The following is a 17,329-nucleotide window of genomic DNA, read 5'->3' on the forward strand; positions in this document are numbered from 1 at the left end:
GGGGTGCATGTTTGATGGGCCAGTCTTTGAAGTATAGTTTCTGTTCAGGGGGCATTAGGACCATCCTCAATTATGGCCTTTTTTAATTCCTTGAGATCATTTGGCTCTCATGGATACCAGGCTACAGGGTGATTACCACCTGGATTAACATTAACAGGAAATAATTGACATGGCTCTGAACTAAGCTGTGGGTGGGGTTCTGACTCCATGTGGAGCGAGTAACTTATAGGAGGACCTGAGCCCTTAGATGGAAGTACAGCCTCGGTCCAGGAATTCAGATATGGTGGAGGAGTGGCAAAGTGTGACCTGCCTGTGCTGCTGGTGGACGACCCAAAAGGGTTCTGAAAAGACCAAGAGCTTGGTAATGGAGGGTAGAGTGAGTTTCCCTGTCTGGGAGGCCATGGAGCAGCATCAAAGGGTTCTAAGGGTCCTTCATTTAGGGCTCCATTGGACTCCTTATTATCCCTCTCCCCTCCAGGAATCTACCCTAGCTCTGGGCTCTTAACCTCTGATGCAGAATGCGGCCTGACTTGTTGTGGAGGGAAACAACTCTTAAGGGCTGACAGGATGGGGTAAACTCCAAGAGGAGGAATTTCACCCCGATTTAACCTGGGCTTTTCGAACTAGACGTTCAAGCCTATCCCAGGTCTCCCAATCAAATAAATTACTCTGTGGTAACCAGAGGACAACCTTAACTATAATCTCCCATGTTTTGCATGCTTGAGTGTCAGAAATTTTGAGACCTCTACACTTAAGGAGGACTCGAAGGGAATGAAGGGAGGGATTATTTTTGAAGAAACCTGCCCCATTTTGGTAGGGGTACAATTACCCATTGCCTGATTGCTCGTCAAGGAAGCTCCTTCCTCACACGGGGCATCAATTGTCACCCCCCGTGACAAAGGTACGTGGGAGATCAGCCTATCTTCTCCAAAGCACCAGCTATCAGAACCGCCCTCTGACAGAGGTAGTGAAGCGCACTAGACCAGCTAATGTATCCTGGGCTGAGCAAGAGTGTAAATATCACGACCCATCCTGACACCCAACCTGGCCCACACACTCACACCAAGTCGGGGGATGAGCCAACCATGAAGGTGCAATAATCTCAATTTTATTGTTACAGGAACAAGGTTATATAGTGATAGGAAGGTGTAAGAAGAGACAGTAGCGAGAACCAATAAGGAGCGGTTACATCACTATCACTAAGGGGGCTAGGCAGATTTCAGATTAAAGCATTAGGTGGGACTAAGGTCAAAAGCCCACGCACGGGCTAAAAGCTGGTGAAAGCCAATCCAGCCAGGTCACATATACGGAAATGCTAACCAATGAGGCCTCCTCAGCCAACACACAGTAATGGCTGTGGTTCCAAGGGAGGTAAAAGGTCCCAATATAGGGTTAGTGTTAGGGTTAGGTTTAGGAGTAAGTGTTAGAGTTTGAACAATGATTAGGGCTAGGGCAATGGTTAAAGTTAGTGTGACGTCTAGGTTTAGGGTTAGGATTAAGTTTAGAGCTAGGTTTAGCATTAGGGTTAGGGTTATGTTTAGGGTAATGGATAGTTAGAACTAGGGTTTGGCCTTGGTTATGGTTAGGATTAGGACAAGGGTTAGGGTTAGGGTTAGGTCTAGAATTAAATTTGGGTAAGTGTTACTGTTTGAACTAGGGTTATGGTTAAGGCAAGGGTTAGGGTTAGGGTTAGGTCTAGATTTAGCGTTAGGATTAGCTGAGAGCTAGTTTTTGTGTGAGGTTTAGGGCTAACATTAGGGCTATATGTAATATAAGACCTAGAGTTAGGGATATGGCTGGGTCTAGTGTTAGGGTTATCGCTAGATTTTGGGTTAGCATAAAGTTTAGAGCTAGGATTTGTGTTAAAGGAAGGGACAGTGTTTGGGTTAGGGTTATGGCCAGAATTAGAACTAGGTTTAGGTCTAGAGGTAGAGGTAGTGTTTGGGTTAGGTTAAGTTATTGTGAGGGCTAAGGCTAGGTTTCTGTTTAGGGCTAGTGCTAGAATTATGGCTAGATTTAGGATTAGTTTTTTGTCTAGGTCGAGGTTTAGGGTTAGGTTTAGGTATAGGGTTATCCATAGGGCTAGTGTTAGGGTTCAGTTTAGGATTAGGGTCAGGTTTAATTCTAGGTTTAGAGTTAGGGTCAGAATAAGGGTCAGGGTTAGTGTTAGGATTTGGTTTAGGGTAAGAGCTAGAATGAGGGCTAGGATTAGGACTAGTAATACAGTTATGATTTCGGGTAGGCTAAGGATTAGGGTTAAGACTAGGGTAGCATTAGGGGGAGGGTTTGGCTTAGGGTAAGGGATAGGTTTAGAGATAGGGTAATGGCTAGTGTTATGTTTAGGTATAGGTCTAGGTTAAGGTTAGGGTTAGGTTTAAAGCTAGGTTTAGGTCTCGGATTAGAGGTAACTTTTCTGTGAGCACAGGGCTATGGCTAATGTAAGAACTGGTGTTACGATTAGGGCTACTTTTAGGGTTAGGGTTAGGGCTAGCTATAGTGTTCGGGTTAAGTTTAGTGTTAGTGTGATGTTTAGAGCTAGGGTTATTTTTAAGGTCTGAGTCAGGGTCAGGGTAAGTTCTAGAGTTAGGTTTATGATGCAAATTAAGTCTAGGTTTAGGGCTAGGTATAAGCTTAGGTTTTTGTTTATGTTAAGGATTAGCATTAAGCCTATGACCGGTTTAGTTTGAGTGCTAGGGCTAGGGTTAAGGCTAGTTTTCCAATTAGAATTAGGGTTAGGGCGAGTGTTAGGGTGCGGTTTAAGCTTAAGGTTAGGGTTCTATTTAGGGTTATGTTTAGATATAGTTTGAGGGCTAGGGCGAAAGTAGGAATGGGTTTGGGGCTAGGTATAGGTCTAGGATTTGTGTTATGGTAAGGGATAAGTTTACAACTAGGGTTAGTGCTAGGGTGAGAGTTAGGGTTAGAGTTACAGTTAGTGTTAGGTTTAGGACTAAATTTGTGCTATGATTAGCACTAGGATTAGTGTTAGTGCTAGGCCTACATTTAGGGCTAGGGTTAGGGTTAGGATTAGTGTAAGGTATGATGTTATAAGGTAAGGTTATGATGTTATAGCTAGGTTTATGGCGAGGGTCAAAATAGTGTTAGGGCTAGGGTTAAGGTTAGTGTTAGGATGAAGGCTAGGTTTAGGGCTAGGATTAGGGCTAGGTTTAGGTCTAAGATTAGGGTTAGGTTTTGTGTTTGGGTTAGGGTTAGAATTAGTGCTAGGGCTAATGTCAGGTCTGGGTTTTATGGTTAAGGTTAGTTTTAGGGTTACATTTATGGCTAGTTCTAGTGTAAGGTTTAGGTTGAGGGTTAGGGTCAGGTTTAGAGATATGGGTATTATTAGGGTCACTGTCATGATTGAGGTTTGAGTTAGGTAAAGGTTTAAGATCAGGACTTTCATTAGCATTAGGGTTAGCATTAAGGTTAGGGTAATGTTTATAGTTAGGTTTAGGGTTCAGGTTATGTTTAGGGTAATGGATAAAGTTAGGGTTAGAGATAGGGTTAGGGTTATATTACGGTTATCATTAGGGTTAGGGTTAGGGTAATGGATAGGGTTACAGCTAGGTTTAGGGCTAGGATTATGGTTAGGATTAAGGATAGGATTAGGTTTAGGGTTAGGGCAAGTTTTAGTGTTAGGTGTACGTTTAGGGTAATGGTTAGCGCTCTGGTTAAGGTTAGGGTTAAAACAAGGGATAGGGCTCAGATTAGTGCTAGTTTTTGAGTTAGGTTAGGGCTAGGATTAGGGCTATGGCTAATGTAAGAACTAGTATTATGATTAGGACTACTTTTAGGGTCAGTGTTAGGAGTAGGTGTAGTTTTAGGGTATAATTTTAGGGGTGATCTGAGAGCTAGAGTTAGTGTTAGGGTAAGAGTCAGGGTCAAGGTTAGTTTTAGGGTTAGGATAGGACGGGAATTAGGGCTAGTGTTAGGGCTAGGTGTGGGTTAGGTTTTGGTTTAGGTTAAGGGTTAGAGTTAGGGCTATGATTGTGTTTTGTTGTTGTTGTTGTTGTTTTTGTTTTGTTTTTTAAGGGCTAGGTGTAGTTTAGGGGTAGTTTTAGGATTTGTGTTAGTGTTAGGGCTAGATTTAGTTTGAGATTTAGGCTTGGGAATGGGGTTAGATTTAGAGTTATGTTTAGATATAGGTTTAATGGTAGGGCTAGTGTTGGGGCTAAGTGTAGAGCAAGTGTTAGGGTTATTGTAAGGGATAGGGTTAGAACTAGGAATAGGGCTAGGGCAAGAGTTAGATTTAGTATTAGTGCTAGGGTTAGGGTTAGGGGTAAATTAGAGCTAGGATCAGGTCTAGGATTAGTGTAAGGGTTAAATTTAGGGTTAGATTTAGGGGAGGGGATGGGGTTATATCTAGGTTCAGATATAGGGTGAGGGATAAAATTAGGGATAGGTCTAGAGTTAGGGTTCTTGTTAGGATCAAGGCTAGGTTTAGGGCTAGAATGAGGGCTAGAATTTGTGTTAGGGTTATGACAAGTATTAGGGCTAGGGCTAATATCAGGTCTAGGGTTATGGTTAGGGATAATTTTCAAGTAAGCTTCATGGCTACCTCTATATTCTGAGTTAGGTGTAGGGTAAGGTTCAGGTTTAGACCTAGGGGTATTATAATAGTCAGGTAAGGTTTTGGGTTTGGATTAGGTTGTGGTTTACGGTTAGTGATCAAATTAGCATTAGGGTTAGAGTTAGGGTTAGTGTAAGGGATAGGGTTAGGTTTAGGCTTCAGGTTAGGTTTAGGGTTCATATTAGGTTTAGGTTAATGGATAGGGTTAGGTTAGGCCTAGGATTAGCATTAGGTTTATGGTTATTGTTAGTGTAATTGATCGATTTTGAGCTATGATTAGGGCTAGGATTATGTTTAGGATTAGGACTAGAGTTAGGGTTAGGGTTATGGTTAAGGCTAGGGTTAGGGTTAAGTTTAGGATATGTTTTAGGGTGTGAGCTAGGGTTAGGGCTATGACAATTGTTATTTTTAGGGTTAGGTCTAGGGTTAGTTTTCTGTTTATGGTTAGGCTTAGGGTTAGGGTTATGGCTAGGGTTATCAATAGGTTTAGTATTAGGGTTAGGGTAATGTGTATGTTCAGAGCTAGGTTTAGGGATAGGGCAAAGATTAAGGTTAGGGATAGGGTTAGGTTTAGAGTTAGGAATAAGTCTAAGTTTATATTTAGGGTAAGGGTGAGGTATTGAGTAAGGTTTAGAACTAAGTCTAAAGTAATGGTTAAAATTAGGGCTAGGGATAGTGTTAGCATTACGCATAGAGCTAGGTTTAGGCCTAGATTTCACTCTAGGTTTTGTGTTAGTTTAAATTGTAGGGTTAGGGCTATGGATAATATAAGAGCCAGGAGTATGATTAAGGCTAGGTGTAGGTTTAGGTTATGGCTAGGTCTAGTGTTAGGTTTAGGTTTTTGGTTAGGGTCAAGTTTAGAGTTAGCTTAGTGTTAAATGCAGGGTCTGTGTTCTGGATAGTGTTAGGGTTAAGGTTAAAGCTAAAATTAAGACTAGGTTTATTTCTAGGGGTAGGGTTAGTCTTTGTGTTAGGTTAATGGTTATTGTTAGGGCTAGGGCTACATTTTTGTTTAGGTGTAGGTTTAGAGTTAAGGCTAGATTTAGGATTAAGTTTAGGTCTAGGGCTAGTGGTAGATTCAGGTTTAGTATAAGTTAACTGGTAGGGCTAGTCTTAAGGTTTGGTCTAGTGTTAGAGTCAGGTTTAGAACTATGTTTATTGTTATTGTCAGAATAGGGGTCATGGTTAGGGTTAGGGTTTTGATAGGTTAGAGCTAGAATGAGGGCTAGGTTTAGGACTATTAAGAGGGTTAGTGTTTTGATCAGCCTAAGAATTAGGGATAGGTCTAGGGTTACCATTCTGGTTAGGTTTTTGCTTAGGTTTAGGGAGAGACTTAGAGCTAGTGTTAGGGATAGGATTAAGATTAGGGTTAGTGTTATAGCTAGGTTTAGGGCTCAGATTATGGCTAGTTTTTGTGTTAGCATTAGCGATAGGGTTAGGGCAACTAATAATGTAAGAATCAGGATTACAATTAGAGTTAGATTTAGGGTTAGTTTTTAAGATTAGTGTTGATAGTTAGGCTTAAGGATAGGATAAATTTAGAGCTAGGGTTATTTTTAGGATCTGAGTCAGGAACAGGGTAAGTTTTAGTGTTAGGAATCAAATTAGGGCTAGGTTTACTGTTAGGTTTTGGTTTAAGGTTAGAGTGGTGTTTTAGAGCTAGAGTGAGTGTTAGGGTATAAATCAGGTTCAGGGTTAGTTTTAAGATTAGGGTTACAAATCAAATTAGGGCTAGGATTAGTTCTAGGTTAATTTAGGGTTTGTTTTAAGTTAAGGTTTAGAGTTAGGTCTATTGCTCAGTTTTGTTTTAGTCCCAAGTTTAGGGTTAGCACTAGTTTTATGATGAGTATTATGGTTAGGTCTAGTGTTAGTTTTAGGCTTAGGCTTATGGTTAGGGTTATATTTAGAGTTAGGCTTAGATCTAGGGTTGGGCTAGGACTAAGAATAGGGTAAGAGTTAGGACTAGGTTAGGGCTAGGTTTAGAGTTACGGTAAGGAATAGGGTTAGAACAAGGAATAGGGCTAATGTGAGAGTTAGCGTTTGTCTTAGGGCTAGGATTTGGGTTACGGTTTCAATAAAGGTTAAATTAAGGTCAGGATTAGGGCTAGAATTTAGTTTAGGTCTAGCGATAGGGTTATTGTTAGGGTTATGTTTAGGATAAGGGATGGCATTATAGCTAGGTTTAGAGGTAGGGTTAGGGTTAGAATAGGGTTAGAGCTAGGAGTAGATTTAGAGTTATAAATAAGGCTAGGTTTAGGGCTAGGATTAGTGCTAAGGTTTTTTTTTTTTTTTTTTTTTTAGGTTTAGGCTAGGATTAGGGCTCTGGCTAATATCAGGTCTAAGGTTATGGTTAAAGATAATTTTAGGGTTATGTTTAGGTCTACCTCTATTGTAAGGGTTAGGCTTATGGTAAGGGACAGGTTTAGAGCTAGGGGAATTTTTAAGGTTAGGTTCAAGTGTAAAGTTTGGTTTAAGTTAGTATTTAGGTTTACGGATTGAATTAGCATTAGGGTTAGAGTTACGGTAATGATAGGGTTTGGTTTAGGGTTCAGGTTAGGTTTAGGGTAATTGATAGGTTTAGCAATAGCAATAGGATTAGGGTTAGGCTTAGGGTTAGCGTTAAGGTAAGGGTTATGGTTATGTTAGTGGGTCAGATTTCAGCTTAGATTAGAACTAGTGTTAAGGTTAGGAATAGGTCTTGAATCATGGTTAGGTTTAGAACTTGGGTTAGGTTTAGGGTTATGGTTAGTGTATGAGTTAGGATTTGAGCTAGGGTTATGGCTAGGAAGAGCATTAGTTTTAGGGTTAGGTCTAGGGATAGGATTATCTAGGGTTAGTATTAGGATTAAGGTTAATGTTAGGGTTATCATTAAGTTTAGGTTTAGGGTTAGGGTAATGTATAGGGTTAGATATAGGGTTAAGGTTAGGGTTAGATATTGGTTTAGTGTTAGGATTAGGGCTATGGTTATGTTTAGGTTTCTGGTTAGGTTTAGGGTTTGATTTAGGGTTAGGGCTATGCCAAGTGTTAAATTTAGGATTATATCTAGGGTCAGTTTTCTGGTTAGGGTTTGGGCTAGGATTATCAATAAGTTTAGGGTTAGGGTAATGGGTAGGTTTAGAGCTAGGGTTAGGGCTAGGGTTAAGTTTTGGTTTAGGATTAATGCTAGGTATAAGGTTAGTATTAGGGCTGTTTTTGTGTTAGGGTTAGGGAAAAAATTAGGGCTAGAGCTAATGTCAGGTCTAGGTTTACAGTTAGGGATATACTTAGGGTTAGGTTTATGTCTAGGTCAAATATAAGTGTTACATTTAGGGAAAGGGTCAGGTTTAGAGCTAGCGGTATTATTAGGGTCAGGTTCAGGCTTTGGGTTTGGGTTAGGTTAAGGTTTAGGTTTAGGGCTCGAATTAGCATTAAGGTTAGAATTAGGGTTAAGGTAATGGATAGGGTTAGGTTTAGGTTTCAGTTTAGGATTAGGGTAATGGATATGGTTTTGGTTTGTGATAGGTTTAGGGTTAAGCCTAGGGTTAGCATTAGCGTTATGATTATTTTTAGGGCAATTTATAGGGTTAGACCTAGGGTTAAGGTTAGGGTTAAACTAGGATTAGGGCTAGATTTAAGGTTAAGGTCAGGGTTAGGGTGAAGTTTAGATTTAGTATTAGGCTTCGGGTATGGTTTATAGTTTGAGCTAGTTTTAGTGTTAGGGCTAAGGTTAATTTATGGTTTGGTCTAGGGTTATGATCATGGTAATGCTAAGGTTAGTTTTATGGTTAGGGCTAGGATTATCATTAGAGTTAGGATAATAGGTTTAGATGTCAGGTTATAGCTAGGGTTAGGTTTAGGTTAGCATTAGGGTTAGGTTTAGGGTTAGGGTAAGAGTTTGAGCTAGTTTAGGGTAGTATTAGGGTTAGGTTCACTGTTAGCTCTAGGTTTAGGTTTAGGTTTAGGGTTAGGGTAGGTTTATCATTCTGTCTAGTTTTATCATTAGGGTAAAGTTTAGGGTTAGGTTATGGCTAGGGTTCTGGTTAGGATTAGGGCTAGGGTTAGGGTTAGGGTTAGGCCTTCATTTAGTTTTGGGGTTAGGTTATGTTTAAGGGTTAGTTATTGAGCTAGTATTAGGGCTAGGGCAAGGGTTAGGGTTACAGTCAGGGCTATAGGGTTAGTATTAGGATTAGGGCTAGGGTTAGCATTAAGTTTAGGGTGATGGTTAGGATAAATGATAGAGTTAGAGCTAGGGTTTGGGCTGTGGTTATGGTTAGGATTATGGAGAGGTTTAGGGTGAGGTTTTGGATTTGGTTAAGGGTTATGTTAAGGGTAAGGTTAAGAATTTGAGCTAGGGTTAGAGCTAGGACGAGGGTTAGGTTTAGGGTTAGGGCTAGGTATCAGGTTAGAGTTATGCTTAGGTTTAGGTTTAGGGCTAAAATTAGGGCTAGGTTTTGTGTGAGGTTTAGGGCTAGTGATAGGTGTATTAGTAATTTACGAGCTAGAGTTATGGTTATGGCTAGATTTAGGATTCATATAGTGTTAGGGTTTGTTTTGGGGTTAAGTTAAGGTTTAGAGCTACGTTTTTATTTTATTTATTGGTAACAGTGAAAGTTCAGGAGTTCAGGTTAGGATTAGGTTTAGGGTTAGGTCCAGAATAATAACTATGGTTAGGTCTAGGGGTATGGATAGTACTTGAGTTAGGCTAGGTGTTGTTGTTAGGGCTAGGGCCAGGGTTATGGCTATATTTAGGATTAGATTTAGGTCTAGGGCTAGAGTTAGTGTTAGGTTTAAGTATAGGGTTCCTGGTAGGGCTAGTGTTCAGTTTCAAATAAGAGTTTGGGTGAGGTTGAAACCTAGGTTTAGTGTTAGTGTCAGAATAAGGGCCATGGTTAGGGTTAGGGTTTGGGTTAATTTTAGAGCTACAATGAGGGCTAGCATAAGGACTACTAATAAAGTTAGGGTTTGGGGTAGGCTTAAGGTTACCGTTAGAACTAGTATAGCAATAGGGTGAGGGTTGGGCTTAGGGTAAGGGATACGGTTAGAGCTAGGGTTAGGACTAGAGATAGGGTTTAGGGTTAGGGCTAGGTTTAGGGTTAGGGTTAGGCCTATGATTAGGCCTTGGATTAGGGCTAGGTTTTGTGTTAGGTTTAGGGCTATGGCTAATGTAAATCAAGCATTATGATTAGGGCTAGTTTTAGAGTTAGGTTTTGGGCGAGGTCTAGTGTCAGGATTAGGTTTAGGGATAGGGTGATGTGTAGAGCTAGGGTCAGTTTTAGGGTCAGATTCAGGGTTAGTATTAGTTCTAGGGTTAGTGTTAGGACTTGAATTAAGGTTAAGGTTAAGGCTAGGTGTAGTGTTTGTGTTTGGTTTAGGTTAAGGTTTAGGGTCTGTGCTATGGCTTGGTTTTGCTTGAGGGCTAGGGCTAGGGTTAGAGCTATTTTTTAAATTAGCATTAGGTTTAGAGCTAGTTTTAGGGTATGGTTTAGGCTTATGGTTAGGGTTATATTTAGAGTTAGGGTTAAATCTAGGTTACAGCTAGGGTTTGGGGTAAGTTTGGGTTATCATAAGGGTTAGGGTTAGAGCTAGGGATGGAGCTAGGGAGAGAGTTAGAGTTAGTCTTAGGTGTTGATGGCCACAGCCGAGTCGGGATGACACATGGCATTAGGGTTTGGTAAGATTAGGTTTAGGGCTTTAATAGGGCTAGGATTAGAGCTAGGGTTAGCATTAAGGCTAAGCCTAGGTTTAGGGCTAGTGTTAGGTTTATGGTTATGGTTAGGCATGATGTTAAAGCTAGGTTACAACTAGGGTGAGGGTTAAAATTAGGTTTAGGGCTAGTATTAGGTTAGGGTTAGGATTAAGGCTATTAGAGGTTAGGATTAGGTCTAGGGTTTGTGTTAGGTTTAGGGCTTCATGTGCTTGGAATAATGTGAGGTCTAAGATTATGTTTAGAGATAGATTTAGGGTTAAGATTATGGCTAGTTGTAGTGTAAGGGTTAGGTTAAGGTTTAGGGTAAAGTGTAGAGCTAGGGGCATTATTAGGGTAAGGGTTCTGGGTTGGATTAGGTTAATGTTTAAGGTTAGGGCTCAAATTAGCATTAGGGTTAGGGTTAGGATTAGGTTTATGGATATGTTTAGGTTTTAGGGTTCAGGTTAGTTTTAGTGTAATGGATAGGTTTAGGGTTAGGAATAGGGTTAGAGTTATCCTAGCATTAGCTTTAGGGTTAGAGTTAGGGTTAAAGTCAGGGTAATGGATAGGATTAGACCTAGGGTTAGGGCTAGAGTTATGGTTAGGATTAGGGTTCAGGTCAGGGTTAGGTTTTGGGTTATTGCAAGGGTGTTAGTATTAGATTAAAGGTAAGGGTTAGGGCTAGGTTTACAGTTATTTTTAGTCTTAAAGCTAGTGTTAGGGCTCTGATTAGGATAGGTTTTGGATTAGGTTAACATTAGGGTTAGGGTTACAGCTCATGTAAGAACTAGAGTTACTATTAGGGCTAGTTTTAGGTTTAGGGTTAGGGCTACGTATAGTGTTAGTGTTTGGTTTAGGTTTTGCATGGTGTTTAGATCTAGGGTTAGTGTAGGGTAAGAGTCAGGGTCATGGTTAGTTTTAGGGTTAGGGATAGGAGTTGAATTAGTGCTAGGATTAGGGCTATGTGTTTGGCTTAGGGTTTGGTTTAGGTTAAAGTTTAGGGTTAGGCCTATATTTCTGTTTTGTTGTAGGGCTTGGGCTAGGTTAGTGTTAGTTTTAGGATTAGCGTTAGTGTTACAGCTTGTGTTAGTGAGAGATTTAGGTTTAGGTTTAGGGTTGCATTTAGAGTTAAGTTTAGATGTAGGATTAGGGATAGGGCTAAGGTTAGGGCAAGTTTTATGGTTATGGTAAGGGTTGGAGTTAGAACTAGAAATAGGACTAGGGCGAGAGTTAGAGTTAGTCTTAGGGCTAGGGTTAGGTTATGTTTAGGGCTAAATTACAGCTAGGATTAGGTCTAGGGTTTGTGTTAGGTTTTGGCCTAGTCTTATGCTTAGGGATAGGTTTAGGTTTAGGTTTAGGGAAAGGGATGGGATTATAGCTAGTGTTAGGGCTAGGTCGAATGTTAGAATTATGGTTAGGGCTAGAATTATGTTTTAGGTTTTTAATAAGGCTAGGTTTAGGGCTAGGATGAGGGTTATTTTTTGTTTTAGGGTTATGGCAAGAATTAGGGCTAGGGCTACTGTCAGGTCTAGGGTTATAGCTAGGAATAGACTGAAGATTACATTTATGGTTAGGTATTAGTGTAAGGGTTAGGTTTAGGGTAAGGGTCAGGTTTAGAGCTTGGGTTATTATTAGGGTTAGATTCAGGTTTGGGGTTTGGTTTAGGTTAGCGTTTAGGGTTAGGGCTCAAATTAACATTAGGTTTGGGAATGTGATAATGATACAGTTAGGTTTAGGGTTCTGATTAGTTGTAGGTTAATTGATAGAGTTAGTGGAAGAGTTAGGTTTAGGCCTAGGATTAGCATTAGGCTAAGGGTTATGTTTAGGGTAATGGATAGAGTTAAAACTTGGTTTAGGGTTAGGGTTATGGTTAGTATTAGGGCTAGAGTAAGGTTTAGCTTAAGGGTTTGGCCTAGGGATAGCTTTAGGTTTAGGTTTAGGGTATGGTTTAGGGTTTGAGCTTAGCACTAGGGCGAATATTAGGTTTAGGATTATGTTAAGGTTATTGTTACGGTTAGGGTGAAGGTTAGTGTTAGGATTAGGACTAGGGTTTTCATTAGGTTTCGGGTATTGGATAGGGTTTGATGTCAGGTTAGGGTTAAGGTTATGATTAGGTTTTGGCTTAAGTTTAGTGTTAGCAATAGGTGTAGGGTTAGGTTTAGGGTAATGATTAGGGTTAGAGTTAGGGTTAGGTCTATGGCAAAGGTTAGGTTTATGGCTATGTCTAGGGTTAGAGTAAGGGTAGATTTAGGTTTAGATCTATGGTTATCATCAGAATTAGGGTTAGGGTTAGGGTAATGAGTAGGGTTAGAGCTAGGATTATGGCTAGGTTTAAGATTAGGATTAGGCTAGGGTTGATGTTAGGGTTAGTTTTAGGCCAAAAATTAGTGTTAGGGCTAGGTTAGGTTTAAGGGTTAAGGATTGAGCTAGTATTTGCACTAGGACGAGGTTTAGGGTTAGAGTCAGGGTAAGGTTTAGGGCTAGGGTTATCATTAGGGTTAGGGCTGTGTTTAGGGTAATGGATAGAGTTAGAGGTAGGTTTTGGCTTATGTTTATGGCTAGTTTTAGCGTTAGTGATATGGCAGGTCTAGTTTAGGGTTATGTTTTTGGTTAGGAAAAAGGTTTTGAGCTAGAGTTTGTGTTAGGGTAAGGGTCACTGTTGTGGTTAGGGTTAGGTTTATGATTAGGTCCAACATTAAGACTAGGGTTAGCTTTAGGGGTAGAGTTAGTGTTTGGGTTAGGTTAAGGTTTTCTATTGTTAGGGTCAGGGCTATGTTTTTGTTTAGGGGTAGGGCTAGAGTTATTGCTAGATGAAGGATTAGGTGTAGGTCAAGTAGTGTTAGGGTTAAGTATAGATATAAGTTTAAAGGTAGTGTCAATGTTACGGGTTGGTTTAGGGTGGGGTAAGGTCTAAACATGCAGCTAGTGTTAGGGTCAGAATAAGGGTCAGGGTTATTGTTAGAGTTTGGGATAGGGATAGAGCTAGATTTAGGGTTAGAGCCAGGGTTAGGGTTAGGGTTAAAGCTAGAGTTTGGCCTTGGATTAGGGCTCTGTTTTGTGTTACATTTAGGGCTATGGCTAATGTAAGAACTGGTATTACAATTAGGGCTAGTTTTAGGTTTAGTTTTAGGGTGAGGTATAGTGCTAGTATTAGGTTTAGGGATAGGATCATGTGTAGAGCTAGGATTAGTGTCAGGGTCAGAGTCAGGGTCACTATTAGTTATAGTGTTAGGGTTAGGACTTGAATTAGGGCTAGGGTTAGGGCTAGGTGTAGGGTAAGACTATTGTTTATGTTAAGTGTTGGGGGCAGTTCTTTGGCTAGGTTTTGATTGAGGGCTAAGGCTAGGTTAGGGCTAGTTTTCAAATTAGCATTAAGTTTAGAGCTAGTGTTAGGGTATGGTTTAGGCTTATTGTTAGGGTTAGATTTAGAGTTATGGTTAAATCTAAATTATGGCTAAGGTTTGGTCTAGGGTTTGGGTTATCATAAGGGATAGGGTTAGAACTAGGGATAGGACTAGGGCTAAGTTAGAGTTAGTCTTAGGGTTTGGGTTTGGTAGAGTTAGGGTTAGGGCTTTATTTGGGGTAGGATTAGAGCTAGGGTTAGTATAAAGGCTAAGCCTAGGTTTAGAGCTAGGGTTAGGGTTATGGTTATTGTTAGGCATGATGTTATCGCTAGGTTTAGAACTAGGGTGAGGGTTAAAGTTAGGGTTAGGGCTAGTGTTAGGGTTAGGGTTAGGATTAAGGCTATTACAGGCTAGGATTAGGTCTAGGGTTTGTGTTAGGTAAAGGCTTCATGTGCTCAGGATAATGTCAGGTCTAGGATTATGGTTAGAAATAGTTTTAGGGTTAAGATCATGGCTAGGTGTAGTGTAAGGTTTAGGTTAAAGTTTAGGGTAAATTGTAGAGCTGGGACATTATTAGGTTAAGGTACAGGGTTCCGGGTTGGATTAGGTTAAAGTTAAAGTTAGGGCTCAAATTAGTATTAGGGTTAGGGTTAGGATTAGGTTTATGGATATGGTTAGGTTTAGGGTTCAGGTTAGTTTTAGTGTAATGGATAGGTTTACAGTTAGGAATAGGGTTATGGTTATCTTAGGGCTAGCATTATGTTTAGAGTTAGGATTAAGGTAATGATAGTATTAGAGCTAGATTTAGGGCTAGGGTTATTGTTTGAATTAGGGCTAGGGTTAGGGAAAGGTTTTGGGTTATTGTAAGTGTTAGGGTTAGTGTTAGATTTAGGGTAAGTGTTAGAGCAAGAGTTATGGTTATTGTTAGTGTTCAAGCTAGTTTTAGGGTTCTGATTAGGATAGGTTTTGGATTAGATTAGTGCTAGGCTTAGGGCTACAGCTAATGTAAGAACTAGAATTACTATTTGGGCTAGTTTTAGGGTTAGGGTTAGGTCTAGGTCTAGTGTTTGGGTTCGGTTTAAGTTTTGGGTGATGTTTAGAGCTAGAGTTAGTGTAGGGTCAGATTAGGGGTCAGGGTTTTTTATGGTTAGGGATAGGACTCAAATTAGAGCTAGGTTTAGGGCTAGGTGTAGGCTTAGGGTTTGGTTTAGGGGTAGGGCTAGAATTATTGCTAGATGAAGGATTAGGTGTAGGTCTAGGTCTAGTATTAGGGTTCAGTATCGGTATAAGGTTACAGGTAGGGTCAATGTTACGGGTCGGTTTAGGGATAGGGCCAGGTCTAAGCATACAGTTAGTGTTAGGGTCAGAATAAGGGTCAGGTTTAGTGTGAGAGTTTGGGATATGGATAGAGCTAGATTGAGGGCTATTGTTAGGACCAGTAATAGAGTTAGGATTTGAGTTAGGCGAAGGATTAGGATTAGAACTAGGGTAGCTTTAGGGTTAGAGTTTGGCTTAGGGTAAGGGATAGGGTTAGCACTAGGGTTAGGCCAGGATAAATGCTAGGCTTAGGGTTAGGGTTACGTTTAGGGTAGGGTTAGGGCTAGATTTAGAGTTAAAGCTAGCATTAGGGCTTGGATTAGTGCTACGTTTTGTGTTAGCATTAGGTCTACAGCTAATATAAGAACTAGGGTTACAACTAGGGCTAGTCTTAGGGTTATTGTTATGTCTAGGTTTCGTATTAGGTTTGGTTTAGGGATAGGGTTATGTTTAGGTTAATGGATAGGTTAGAGTTAGGGAATGTGTTAGGGTTAGGATGAGGATTAGCATTAGGGTTAGTGTTCAGGTTAGTGTAATGGATAGGGTTAAAGCTAGGGGTAGGGCTCAGATTAGGGCTAGGTTTTGGGTTTCATTAGGGCTAGTGTTAGGGATATGGCTAATGTAAGAACCAGGGTTGTTATTAGGGATAATTTTAGGGTTACATTAGCACTAAGTCTAGTTTCAGGGTTAGGCTTAACTTTAGAGAGATGTTTTGAGCTAGGGTTAGTATTAGGTTCAGAATCAATGTCAGGGTTATTTTAGGTTAGGGATAGAACTTGAATCAGGGGTAGGCTTAGGGCTAAATTTGGTTCAGGTTAAGGTTTAGGATTAGTGCTATAGCTCAGTTATGTTTTAGCCCTAAGGCTAAAGTTAAGGGTAGTTTTATGGTTAATGTTAGTGTTATTGCTAGTGATAGGGTGAGTTTAGACTTAGGGGTACATTTAGAGTTATGGTTAATTCTAGGTTTAGGGCTATTGCTAGGGTTAGGGCTAAGGTTATGTTTAGTGTTTGGGTTATGGCAAGGGATAGGGTTAGAACCAGAAATAGGGCTATATGAGAGTTAGATTTATTCTGAAGGCTAGGGTTAGTGTTAGGGTTAGGCTAAACTAGTCCTAGAAATAGGTCTAGGATTAGTATTAGAGTTAGGCCTAATGTTAGGGCTATGTTGAGGATTAGGTTTAGGGGAAGAGATGGGGTTATAGCTAGATTTAAGGTAGGGTGATGATTAAAATTAGGTTTAGGAATAGGGTTAGGATTGGGTTAGGATTAAGGCTAGCTTGGGTGTTAGGATGAGGGCTAGAGTTTTTGTTAGGGTTAGGGCAAAGTTTAGAGATAGGGATAATGTCAGGTTTAGCGTTATGGCTAGGGATAGTTTTAGGTTTAGGTTCATGACTAGGTCTTGTATAAGGGTTAGGTTTATGGTAAGGATCAGGTTTAGAATTTGGAATTTTTAGGTTTAGCGTCAGGTTTTGGTTATGGGTTAGGTTAAGTTTTAGGGTTAGGGATCAAATTAGCGTTAGGGTAAGAGTTAGGTTTAGGGTAATGAAAAGTTTAGGTTTAGGATCATGTTAAGATTAGGGTAATGGGTATGGTTATGGTTAGTCGATAGGGTTAGGGATGGCCTAGTGTTAACATTTGGGATATGGATATTGTTAGGGTAATGGATAGTGTTAGAGCTAGGGTTAGGGCTAGGGTTTTGGTTAGGATTAGGGCTAGAATTATGGTTAGGTTAAGGGCTAGGGCTAGGGTTAGGTTTTGGGTTAGGTTTAGGGTACAGGTTAGGTTTTGAGCTATGGTTAGTTATAGGGTGAGAATTAGGTTTAGTGTTATGTCTAGGGTTAGATTTACAGTTAAGGTTAGGGTTAGTGTTAGGGTTAGGGCTAAGGTTACCTTTAGAGTTAGGTTAATAAGTAGGGTTAGATGTCGAGTTTGGGTTAGGGTAGTTTTAAGTTTAGGGTTAGTGTTAGGGTTAATGCTAAGGTTATCTTTAGAGTTAGGTTAATGGATAGGTTTGGGTATTGGGTTAGGGCTAGGTGTAGTTTTAGGTTTAGCGTTAGTTTTAGGGTTAGGGATAAGGTTATACTTATATTTAGGTAATGGATAGGGTTAGATGTGAGGTTAGGGTTATGGGTAGTTTTAGGTTTATGGTTAGTGTTAGGGTTTGGGCTAGGTTTAGAGTTAGATTACAGTTAAGTGATTGATCTAGATTAGGGCTATGATGAGGGTTAGCATTAGAATTAGGTCTAGGATTAGGTTTACAATTATGGTTAAAGCTAGTGTTATCATTAGATTTAGGGTTAGGTTTATGATAATGGATAATTTTAGAGATAGTATTAGGTCTAGTATTAACATTATGATTAGGGCTAGGGTTAGCGTTAGGCTTAGGGATAGGTCTAGGTTTATGTTTAGGGTTAGGGTTTTATCTAGGGTTAGGT

Source organism: Marmota flaviventris, chromosome 4 (genome assembly GCF_047511675.1).
Source record: "Marmota flaviventris isolate mMarFla1 chromosome 4, mMarFla1.hap1, whole genome shotgun sequence".
In the NCBI taxonomy this organism is placed as follows: Eukaryota; Metazoa; Chordata; class Mammalia; order Rodentia; family Sciuridae; genus Marmota; species Marmota flaviventris.